The 13334-nt window shown below is 42.6% G+C and overlaps 1 non-coding gene across 1 annotated transcript; it reads left to right on the plus strand.

Annotated features, from left to right (window-relative positions):
- Nucleotides 1-228: 228 nt before the first annotated feature.
- Nucleotides 229-301, plus strand: TRNAA-AGC (transfer RNA alanine (anticodon AGC)). The gene has a single exon. It is a non-coding gene; the product is annotated as a tRNA-Ala (tRNA).
- Nucleotides 302-13334: the final 13033 nt, after the last annotated feature.

Consider the following 13334-nt stretch of genomic DNA (forward strand, 5'->3'; position numbering starts at 1 on the left):
CCGCTGTGTCGCCGGAGAGTCCTGATCTATCAGTAGACGTTATTTTACAGTCGTCATCTATGCGGTGAGAACCTGCTGTGAACGTCCCTGCTGTCTGTGGGAATCGTTATTACAGCAGAGAGGATTATATAACGCTCCACCATCAACCACCAAGAAAGAGAACATCAGATGGAAAGTGACCGGCCGCCTAGTGACGAGAGTGGGAAAAGCAATAACTAGGTCAGCGGAGGGGGATTAGCTCAAATGGTAGAGCGCTCGCTTAGCATGCGAGAGGTAGCGGGATCGATGCCCGCATCCTCCACTTAATTTTATTTAAACTGAGGGACTATTTTATATATTTTTTCTTTTTAGTTCAGAAAAACTCACTTAGTCTATGACACAGTACGAGGCGACAATCACTGGAGAACTACGAGGTCTTACTGTGCAGAGGTCTACAACAGCCGAGTAACCGAGTGGTGACTGCACCGAGGTTGTACATCCATTGCTAATCACCAATTAATAGGAGCGAGCACCGCACTTCTTATTACTTTCAATCTCTGAAAGTCTGGGAAAAATTCCAGGATTTGTTGGATATTGACCTCAGCGCTTCTTGTGATGTTTTTCTAGACATTTTTCCTATTATTTTGCTGCTTTCAATAAGGACGAACAAAACTCAAGATAAATATCACAGATTCCAGAGCATTTTTTTGCCTTTGTCTGGTTTTGTAATTTAGTTTTAATCCTTTAACCATAAACATTTATATAAGAAGCAAAACAAGAGCATCACAACATGAAAGTCATGATGGAATTATACAAGGACCAAAGACACCCCCCCCCTCGACCACAGGTTGTATCCAGTATTGCAGCTCAGCTACATTAACTTCAAAATGCTCAAAAGATTTGTGACTGATCAGATCAATTTTACAAATGATCGATATTGATCCGATCTCGTCATTTACACGTGGATAATTTGTCAGGATAGAACCAATTATCATCATTTTCCCCAGAGAGAAGCAAAATAAAGAAAAAACGTTTCCTTGTTTCATTAATAGTTTTCTTTTCATTTTTGTCTAGGCTGCTGACTAATTGGTCTCTCTCTTACTAAACACTCCCCTCTCCAATCTACACCAAATGCAGCAGCAAAGGTCATATTTCTATCCAGCCGCTACACCGATGCCTCCACTCTGTGCCAGACATTGCACTGGTTGTCCATTAACTGCAGAGTACAATATAAACTTATCTCTCATAGCCACGAGGCTCTCCACAGTTCTGTACATCTCCTCCTCATCTCTGCCATATCTCTCCTCGTTCTCTTCTCTCCACTAATGACCTAAGATTGAAATCCTCTACAAGATTTCTCTTGTGCTGCACCAGTTCTCCAGAACACTCCACCCCAGGCAGTCAAACAGTATTAATTCCAAGTCTCCAGAGTTTTAAGCGTGCTCTAAAATATATTTCTTTAGACTCACCTATCACCTCAACTGATTGATCTAACTATTGCCTGCTCTCCCTTCCTAAATTTTCCTCAGGATCTGGTACCTTCAGTAATGTGTTTCCTTATCCTCCATGCACTCTGGAGCACTGAGCACTTCAGATCTGTCCTGATACAGATCCTGACTGCTGACTGAGACATACAGCTTTATTGGAATGTCTCCATTTATTATAAGCCATTAGGTAATTAGACTTTTCAAGCCCTACATAACCAGCAGAGTGGCGCAGCGGAAGCGTGCTGGGCCCATAACCCAGAGGTCGATGGATCGAAACCATCCTCTGCTAAGTGATTGCTTTTTTTTATAGAATTCACCTTTACATTTCGCCAAAATGCTTCAGTCAAAGCAAGCGCGTTTCGGATCAAAATTAGGGAGCAGAGGCCCCATTTTTGCCATCTCTCTCGATTTGCTGTAGGTAAGTTATTACGGCTCCATCTTACATTACATTGTTTCCTATTCCAGGATATTTTCCTCTCCTTCCTCTGCAGTTTGTTTCCTCTGTTCCCTCTCGGCACCTGTGACATTTACAAGGATTCTAAATACTAAAGTCACCACCAGAAAAATAATAATAAGTGAAAAATATGGGATCGACTCACTGCAAACCTGAAGAAAACGTACAAAAATCAAGAAATTAAAAACATTTATAAAGTCAAAATTGAGTAGGACCAACCAGAGGCCCCTGGAATAAGGGAACGCTCCCTCCTTCTCTGGGCCTAAACCCTGAGGAATCCACCAACACGATAAATGCGTCAAAGTTAGTAATAACTAGATAATAAATGCAAAGTAGGTGTAAAGCACAGGGTTTATAACAGAGGAGTACATGGAATTCATGGGGATCCATAGCAAACGTTTTAACTGGGCCACCCCTTTATTTTAAAAAATATATATTTGCCAGAGTAAGCAGGTTCATATTTTCCAATTTTTATACACAGGGAGAGAGACTTGTATTGCAGCTTGTATACAATATTTATGCCCCTATTGAAACTTTTTACTGTTCTCAACCACATACCCCCTACCCCACCAGGACTGCCACCAGGAATTTCAGGGCCTCATAAAGGTAAAATTTTCAGGCCCCCTTTAGACTCCGCCCAGGTTCCACTCCAGCTCCGCCTCTATCCCTCGAACTTTCCACAGTCCCACCCCCCACTCTTTCAAAAACTCCCCTTTTACATCATATCCTCACCAATCACACATTAAAAGTTCCATCAAAAACCATTTCACATACATAGCCAGAAGCTTTTGTTTTTTCTAAAGATGTTTTAAGCCGCCACCATTACAAGGAGACTCTTTTGGCCGAGCCCTACTCTACTCTAACCTTAAACATTTGTTAAAATATCCAGTACTATTTTTAGGTATATTTTTCTTTATTTTTCACATACATTTTTTAAAATGACCAATAATACCATATACAAGGGACAAATATCGTCACACCATGGTCTGACTACATATTACCACCACATAGTGACCAAATAATACCGCATACAAGGAGCAAATACCGTCACTTCACGACCAGACCACATATTACCATCACATAGTGACCGAATAATAGTGCATACAAGGAACAAATACCATTACATCATGACCAGACCACATATTACCACCACATAGTGACCAAATAATACTGCATACAAGGAACAAATACCACCACACCTCAATACTACAATACTGATCATTAATAAAAAAAACACTAATATTACCATAAGTGCCATTATACACAGGAGCTTTGCATATAGTATACAGTGTATAGTGTCAGTGTACAGGTAATACAGTGACTCATCAGTGACATTATACACGGGAACTCTGTATATAGTGTATAGTATACAGGTAATACTGTGATCATGGGTGACATTAGACACAGAAGCTCTGAACATAGTGTCAGTGTACAGGTAATACAGTGATCACCAGTGACATTATACACAGGAGCTCTGTATATAGTGTACAGGTAATTTAGAGATCACCAGTGACATTATACACAGGAGCTCTGTATATAGTGTACAAGTAATATAGTGATCACCGGTGATATTATACACAGGAGCTCTGTTTATAGTGTACAGGTAATATAGAGATCACCAGTGATATTATACACTGGAGCTCTGTATATAGTGTACAAGTAATACAGTGATCACCAGTGACATTATACACAGGAACTCTGAACATAGTGTCAGTGTACAGGTAATACAGTGATCACCAGTGACATTATACACAGGAGCTCTGTACATAGTGTATAGTGTACAGGTAATACAGAGATCACCAGTGACATTATACATAGGAGCTCTGTATATAGTGCATAGTGTACAGGTAATACAGTTATCACCAGTGACATTATACACAGGAGCTCTGTATATAGTGTCAGTGTACAGGTAATACAGTGATCACCAGTGACATTATACACAGGAGCTCTGTATATAGTGTCAGTGTACAAGTAATACAGGGATCGTCAGTCACATTATACACAGGAGCTCTGTATATAGTGTCAGTGTGCAGGTAATACAGTGATCACCAGTGACATTATACACAGGAACTCTGTATATAGTGTACAGGTAATATAGAGATCACCAGTGACATTATACACAGGAGCTCTGTATATAGTGTACAAGTAATACAGTGATCGCCGGTGATATTATACACAGGAGCTCTGTATATAGTGTACAGGTAATATAGAGATCACCAGTGATATTATACACAGGAGCTCTGTATATAGTGTACAAGTAATACAGTGATCACCAGTGACATTATACACAGGAGCTCTGAACATAGTGTCAGTGTACAGGTAATACAGTGATCACCAGTGACATTATACACAGGAGCTCTGAACATAGTGTCAGTGTACAGGTAATACAGTGATCACCAGTGACATTATACACAGGAGCTCTGTATATAGTGTATAGTGTACAGGTAATACAGTGATCACCAGTGACATTATACACAGGAGCTCTGTATATAGGGTCAGTGTACAGGTAATACAGTGATCACCAGTGACATTATACACAGGAGCTCTGTATATAGTGTCAGTGTACAGGTAATACAGTGATCACCAGTGACATTATACACAGGAGCTCTGTATATAGTGTCAGTGTACAGGTAATACAGTGATCACCAGTGACAGTATACACAGGAGCGCTGTATATAGTGTCAGTGTACAGGTAATACAGGGATTGTCAGTCACATTATACACAGGAGCTCTGTATATAGTGTCAGTGTGCAGGTAATACAGTGATCACCAGTGACATTATACACAGGAGCTCTGTATATAGTGTCAGTGTACAGGTAATACAGGGATCATCAGTGACATTATACACAGGAGTTCTGTATATAGTGTATAGTGTACAGGTAATACAGTGATCACCAGTGACATTATACACAGGAGCTCTGAATATAGTGTCAGTGTACAGGTAATACAGTGATCACCAGTGACATTATACACAGGAGCGCTGTATATAGTGTCAGTGTACAGGTAATACAGGGATCATCAGTGACATTATACACAGGAGCTCTGTATATAGTGTCAGTGTGAAGGTAATACAGTGATCACCAGTGACGTTATACACAGGAGTTCTGTATATAGTGTATAGTGTACAAGTAATACAGGGATCACCAGTGACATTATACACAGGATTTCTGTATATAGTGTCAGTGTGCTGGTAATACAGTGATCACCAGTGACTTTATACACAGGAGCTCTGTATATAGTGTATAGTGTACAGGTAATACAGTGATCACCAGTGACATTATACACAGGAGCTCTGTATATAGTGTACAGGTAATACAGAGATCACCAGTAACATTATACACAGGAGCTCTGTATATAGTGTATAGTGTACAGGTAATACAGTGATCACCAGTGACATTATACACAGGAGCTCTGTATATAGTGTCAGTGTACAGGTAATACAGTGATCACCAGTGACATTATAAACAGTAGCTCTGTATATAGTGTATAGTGTACAGGTAATACAGTGATCACCAGTGACATTATACACAGGAGCTCTGTATATAGTGTCAGTGTACAGGTAATACAGTGATCACCAGTGACATTATACACAGGAGCGCTGTATATAGTGTATAGTGTACAGGTAATACAGTGATCACCAGTGACATTATACACAGGAGCTCTGCATATAGTGTCAGTGTATAGGTAATACAGTGATCACCAGTGACATTATACACAGTAGCTCTATACATAGTGTATAGAGTACAGGTAATATAGGGATCACCAGTGACATTATACACAGGAGATCTGTATATAGTGTCAGTGTACAGGTAATACAGGGATCGTCAGTGACATTATACACAGGAGCTCTGAACATAGTGTCAGTGTATAGGTAATACAGCGATCACCAGTGACATTATACACAAGAGTTCTGTACATAGTATATAGTGTATAGTATATAGTGTGCAGGTAACATACTGACTCACCATTGAAGTCCCTAGTTGAAGTCCTTCATCTTCTCTTTTCTGCTTCATCCAGTGCAGACCGCCATCACTTCTTCCAGCCAGGGCTCGTCTCTGCAGGAACTAACACAGTTATCTAGAGCATCGCCTCCAGAGCACATTCCCCAATTTTTCCACAACTTCTACTTTACACCAGATGAAGAAAAAAAAAGTGACATAGTGCCACCCTGAACGGTAACAGGACCCCCCACTGAAAACAGTATTGTCAGAAATAAAATACATCACAGCAGTAATAATATCCCTTACAGTAATAATACCACCCATCCTGGCCATCTTGTGTCTCATCCTGGCCCCATATGTTCTCCCCATCCTCCCCCATATGTTCTCCCATCCTGCCCCCATATGTTCTGCCATCCTGCCTCATGTGTCTCCATCCTGCCCCATATTATCTCCCATCCTGCGCCATATGTTCTCCCATCCTGCCCCATGTGTCTCCATCCTGCCCCATGTGTCATCCATCCTGCCCCATGTATCTTTATCCTGCCCCATATGATCTCCCATCCAGCCCCATGCATCTCCATTCTGCCCCATTATTGTGACTTTAAGTAGAAAAAAATAAAAAAAAAAGTTTCTCCTTACCTAGCCATGGTCCAGTGGCGACCTCTCTCATTCATTTGAGGTGCGGACGCGTTGCCTCATGTCAGTGACGTCATATGCCCGCAATGTGCATGCCGATGCCAGCTGCCGGCCTGTGATTGGCTGGTGGCTTTTAACTATTACTGTGTGGGAAGGCTTCCCACACGGCAATAGATTTAAACTGAGGATGCATGTTAAGTTACTGAACCTGCAGGATCCTGCCCCTGGGTCCCAGTGCAAAAGCAAAAAGGGGCAGCCAGTTCCGGACCCCCCTCTGCTCACCTGGCCCCATACGCCAGTTAGGGCAGTAATGCCCTGATGATGTCCATGACCCCCACACAGAGTATAAAACCTTCACAGCTGTCAGTATGATGGCATGTACTCAGTATGATACCCCCATATCCAAAATGTTCATGTCCCAGAAAGACTATGTAAAAAGTAAAATATATACAGTATATATATATTACAATAAATAAAATACCCAATATAAAGAACATAAAAATAACAAATAAAGTTTAGCCAACAAAAATGCATTTTCCATGTAAAGACAAAATTAAAAATGTACACAAATCTGGTATTGCTGAATCCCAAATGTCCCAATCTATAAAACTATCACAATATTTAACCTCTTCAGTGAACACCATGAAAAAAATAAAGGAAATATGATGACATAGCATTTAATCTTAATTATTCAGACTTCTATTTTCAGTAGGTTAAGAGACATAGGCTATTGTTATATGAGACTTAAATGTTGACTCTTGAGTTGACGTTTGGTGCAGCATATTGTTTTGCTATCCTTGGATGACAGGGACGCAGGGTCATTGAACAATTGATGTTGCTAATATGTTGATTACCATTGTATAAGTCCATGTAACTTTGTTGACCTTTAAGCAGAGAAGGACAAACTAGGCAGATTGATTAAATATTTGAACAATGAGAGTTGACCTCATTTCACCTTCCCTCTGACCTGTGGATGATGGCCTGAAGGATAGTTGGGAACTATAAAAGGAAGGATTTGCCTCTGAATGTAGAGGAGCAGATTTTTGAAATGAAGAACAGTCTTAGATCCAGAGGATATCCCTCCCATATTTTAAATCAGGCTGAGAGGGAAGTGTTTGTGGAGAGGACATTGATTGAAAAGGACAATAAAGCACGTATTCCATTCGTGAGACAATATCATCCTATAAATACTGAAATAGATCAAATTATTTGGAAACACTGGTACATCAGGCGTACCCTGATATTGTTGAATTTCAAACTCCCCCAAGAATGTGCAACAAGAGGGCACCGAGTATAAAAAACAAGTTAGTCCATTATGCGGATGTTGGGAGTTGTGCTCAGGTGTCCAAACAAATCTTTTTGGCCACAAAAAATAGGGGTACATATCCGTGCCTGGGCAATGCACAATGTGGCAATGTCATTAAAGGGGAATTTTTCAGACATCCCCACACTGGCAAAAGGTTTGAAATCAAAGTATTTTTCACTTTATAAGGCTGCGTGCCCACGTTGCGTATCACAAGCGTATATGCTGCGGAATTTCCGCAGCGTAAACGCTTGTAAAACGCAGGTATATCCGCACCCCATGGTCCCCAATGGCATTCCGCAATGTCAATGCCCATGCTGCGGATTTTTCCGCAGCGTATATGCTGCGGTCAAAAATCCGCAGCATGTTCATTAATTTTGCGTTTCCGCATGCGGATGGTACCCAAGTCTGGAGGAGAGGAGACTCTCATCCAGACCTGAGTACCAAAGAACCTGTAAAAAAAGAATAAAATAAAGTTTATACTTATCTTCTGATGTCTTCCCGGTGTTTTCCCGCCGTCGCGAGGTGTGTGAAGGACCTGCCACGTCATTGAGTCATGTGACCCATCACATGACTCAATGACGTCACCGAAGGTCCTGCACACAACAGCGTGAGCCGCTCAAGACTCCGGACGGGGCACAGAATGCATCGGTAGGTGAGTATAAACTTTATTTTTTTATTTTTTACCATTCTGATTCTTTTTTTTTAACTATTACTTGGTCACACTATATAAATCCATGGCGGTTGCATGGATTTATATAGTGTGAACAAGTTGTCAAGCACTTTCCAAGTGATGCTAAAATCACTTGGAGAAGTGCTTGATAACCCGCATGCGGAAATGCATGCAAAGACGCTGCAAAGACGCCTCACAAACGCTTCTACCTGGCGGGAAAACCGCATGTAAAATCCGCATGCGATTTTCCCGCCAGGGAGAAGAGTAAAAAATATGCTTCATTTCCGCAACGTGGGCACATAGCCTAAGACCCCCAATGTGATCTATTTAATTAAATGCCCGTGTGGCTTAATTTATATCGGGGAAACGATGCAGGCGGTTGGTACACGATTAGGTGTGGATATAACACTTCCTTTGCCGTTACATTTCCTAGAGAAAAATCACTCGATTCCGCAACTGAAATATCAGGTATTAGAAGAAATGAATAGACCCAGGAGAGGAGGCGACATAGAAAGGACCCTCCGAAGAGAGAGGCGTTAAGTAGTCTATCACTGAAAGGGTTAAATAAAGATTATAACGTTAGCCAGTTAATGTGACTTAGTTTGCGATGGATCCAGCTATTAACCGTTTGCTGGTATTCAACTACGAAAAATACTTTTTTTTTATTTCAAACATTTAAAGGAATTTTCTTTCTTTTTACAGAAACCTTTTTTATTCCCTTAGACATCGCTGAGCCGGCAACTCGTCAGCAAGATGAACCCGGAAATTGTAAATGCGTTCCGGACAACTCAATATGGTGAATAAAAATTGTTTTATATTGGGAAATAAAAATAATAAAAATAAAAAAAAAATAAAAAATTAAAATTAAAAAATAATAATAATAAAAAAAAATTCTAAAAAATTATATAAGGGAGTGAGGAATATTCATATTTATATGGAGGTTTATATATAAATTTATAGGGAGGTTAATCATTGGTAATAATATTATGGGGCAGTTAATCATGTATTTTTTTTATATGCATGTGATACATAAAATTTGGACAAAACATACAAAGTGTGTTAAATAAATATAAGTTTAATTTTGTTTTGATAACAAGTAATTTTCTGTATAGAATTTGTATATTTCACTGGATATGAATTTTATTATTTTTTCGATTGGATTAGTTCTTGCGCTTCCTTTTTTTTATTATTTTATTTGCATCTATGATGTCATTTCCTTGTTTTTTTTTGTTTAAATATTGTAATTGCATGTAATTGTCCACAATTGACAAAGGCTCTGGATGAGCTGAAACATTTTGGGATGTGGAAATAAAAAAGATTAATTGTAAAAAAAATGTCATCATTTTTGCAGCACATAAAGTAGAATAAAACAAAATCAAAAAGTCTGTTGTAAATAGTGTTGAGCCACCCCCGTAGTGTTCGAGTTCGGTTCGGTTCGTCGAACACCTTCGAACACCGTTAAAACCAATGGCAGGCAAACAAAAACACATAGAAACACATAGAAAACACCTTCAAAGGTGTCCAAAAGCTGACAAACTGCTCAGAAGACACAACTAACACATGGAAAAGTGACAAGTACATATAGTCATGCGAAAAGAAAAGAGGTGGAGGAGTAAAAGGAGGGGGAGACACAGATATAGGCATGTCATGCCCTTCTAAAATCCAAAAAGTGAGAAGCCGAGACGGCCAGTCCGCTCCTGCCCGTGCCACCTCCGTGTCGCCGGGTTTGTGCCAGAGCCGCGGTGAACCCTGACGGCCAGCCCCCCTCTCCCAATACTGGTGCCTGTCCGCTGGTGGGTCGAGAGAGCCCCCCTGTGGTGGAGGCAGCTCTAAGCTTTTTAATTTAAATTGTCCCTCTAATTTGAATGAATACACTTTAAATCCATTTACAAGGATCTATTGGAGGGCAAGTCTCATGCCAGCAGCCGCGTAATTCCAGCTCCAGTAGCGTCCACTAAAGCTGCTGCAGTTAAAAAGCTTTTATAAGGATCGAGCTCGGCTGTCCACCGCAAGGCATCCTAGTGCCAGTCCCAGCCCCTATGCCTTGGGGTGCCTCCTGATGCTCTTCACTAAGTATCCCGTGGTCCCGAAGCATTTCCTTTGAAAAAATTAAGTGTCCAAACTACAGGTGGTGTAGCTTGCTTAACAGCCGGGATAATCCGCTGACTAGCAGACACTGCTACTAGGCACAAAGTATTTCCTGGGCTAGATGCAGTTAAAAATTTGTAAGTAGATACTCTCGTTGGATGCTGAGAAAGCATTCCATAGAGTCTCCTGGCACGCCATATATGATTCTCTTAAAAAGCTTGGGGTAGGGGTCTAGGGGACCCTTTTATAGCCAAAATCACGGCCCTGTATCACAATACGTCACCTAGGCTGAAGATAAATGGAACTGTAGCACCGAGGGCTCGGTTGCTACAGACGTATTGCACCTCACCCAGAGGTGTGATATCTCACTCTCAGATAAGAATGGAGTGTGGATCAGGACCCGACACCTGCATGCATTACACCACATTGCCGTGGGGCAGGGCGACCAATATGCCCCTGAGATGGGCACGACAGTCCCTGTCCCTGGCTGGAGTGGGGGGAGGGAACACTGAGGAAGGGGAACCCTGCAGTGCAGGAGCAGGGAGGAAGCAGTTCCTGGGTGCATTGAGAAGGGAGTATAAAAGGTGGGCACCATCTTAGTTCAGTGCAGAGAAGTCTGAGCAGAAGTGGCAGGGAGCAGGGGCTCTGCATGAGCTCTGCTCCGGAGGCGGGCCTAGTAACAGAGGCCCAGGCCTGCAAGAGGGAGAAGGAAGGAAGAGGAGCGGAGAAGGCTCCAGGAACGAGGAATGAAGGGATCCCAGGGGTGCGGACGGGCGAGTCGCCACCGCACGCCCGAATCCACCTGCGTGGAGGGGTCAGGCCAAAGGGGGAGACCGGTCCCCGAACTAGTGAAGGCAGGAAACGACCCTCAGCTAGAAACCGGAGGCTCTGACATTTTATGTGGCGCAGCCCCTTGCTCCACCCGCTAGGAAGGCACCACATAGGGTCAGGGAAACTGGCGCCAAGTTTACCAAGAGGAGGCCCGAGGCAGCCGGACAGAAGTGTTGGTAAGAAAGGCCAGACAAAGGACACACAAAGGGGGTCCTGTGAAGCGCTCCAAAGTTATCTGGGAGTTGTCTGAGCCCCTCACCTGGTGAGCACAATACGACGTGGGCAGCCGTTACCTGCAGACGTGGTCTGGATAATAAGAACTGTGAGTAAAGGCCCTGAACTGCATCACTGACTCCGTGTCGTTACTGCTGCTGCCCTGCACCATCACCCCCATCCTCCGCATACACTGCCCTGAGGCTATACTCCTCCCGTGGGGAGTTATGCTACGCTCTGCTGCACCCACAACACTAGCCTTAGCGGTCTGCCCTGTAGCGGCGGTTCACTCTGACCGCAATCCACGGGTGGCGTAGTCGGACATTTAAACATCAAAACCACATAAATAGTTCCGCCACTGGTTTGACCGCCCTGAGCCACGGAACCGGATCGCCGCCACGAAGACTACAACCACCAGCATCCACCAAAAAGGGTCCGGCTCCGGGTGTCCCAAGGCCCAGGGGGTGCGTCAGAACATTTTCATCACCTTTCACAATCACCAATGGGACAAGGCAGGGATGTCCTCTGTCCCCTCTCTTATACATCCTAGTGACGGAGCACCTGCTCTCATCAATTCGCCATAACCCCAATATTAGGTGGATTGAGGTGGGAGGCACCGAGTACAAGTGCTCTCTATTTGCTGATGATGTCCTAGTATATATCACTCAATCACATATATCCATCCCTGCTGTTATGGCTGAAATAGATCACTTTGTTACATGGTAAAATTTTAAAATCAATGCAGCGAAGTCTGAGGCCCTCGATGTCTCCCTCCCTAAATCCATATAGGATTCCATCCAGTCCAACTTTCCCTTTGCCTGGCCCTCACAGGGTATCAAATACTTAGGAATTCCTATTCATAGAGACCTCTCCCATCTATGTTATCTTAATTTTGGGCCCTTTATTGAACAATTCCATACAGACCACGGTTGGCAAGTTAGAACTGTAAGATTCACTACGTGAACCACTGGTGTTTTGTGGAAAAGCACATGTACACCGCGTTCCAAATTATTATGCAAAAAGTGTTTAGGAGTGATAAGGGAAGAATTTGTTTGTTTGTCAGTTAAACTCATTGATGGTGATGTGTGTCAGGGCTCTTTATATCACTGTAAGCAATTGCAGACACCTGTGCTAATTAGTTTGGCAGGTGTGTCCAATGAAAGGCAAGACTACTTAAGAAGGCTCTCTCACATTATTAAGCAGCCTACATTTTCTGCCAAAATGGGAAAGAAAAAGGATGTGTCGGCTGCTGAGAAGCAACAAATTGTGGAGTGTTTAGGTCAAGGCATGACTACAATCAACATTGTGCGATGATCAGGATGAAGTGTCTTGGCAATCAAGAAGTATGTAGCTGATTCACAGTACACACGTGTGCGTGCTGATAAGGGCAAATTGAGGACTCTTTCCTACAGGCAATTACGTCAGGTTGAAAGAGCAGCGGCAAAAAAGCCTTGTCATAGCAGCAGACAAGTTTTTGAAGCTGCTTGTGCCTCCAACGTCCCCCGAACAACAAGATGCAGGGTCCTTCAGAGGTTTGCAGCTGTGCATACGCCATCCTGTCGACCTCCTCTATCCACTTCACACAAGCAGAAACGGCTCCAGTGGGCCAAACATTACATGAAGACTGATTTCAAAACTGTTTTGTTCACGGATGAGTGCCGTGCAGCGCTCGATGGTCCAGATGAATGGAGTGGAGGATGGCTGGTTGATGGACACCCCACGCAAACAC

Source organism: Phyllobates terribilis, unplaced genomic scaffold (assembly GCF_046119375.1).
Source record: "Phyllobates terribilis strain yellow unplaced genomic scaffold, ASM4611937v1 Scaffold_3__8_contigs__length_932513732, whole genome shotgun sequence".
In the NCBI taxonomy this organism is placed as follows: domain Eukaryota; kingdom Metazoa; phylum Chordata; class Amphibia; order Anura; family Dendrobatidae; genus Phyllobates; species Phyllobates terribilis.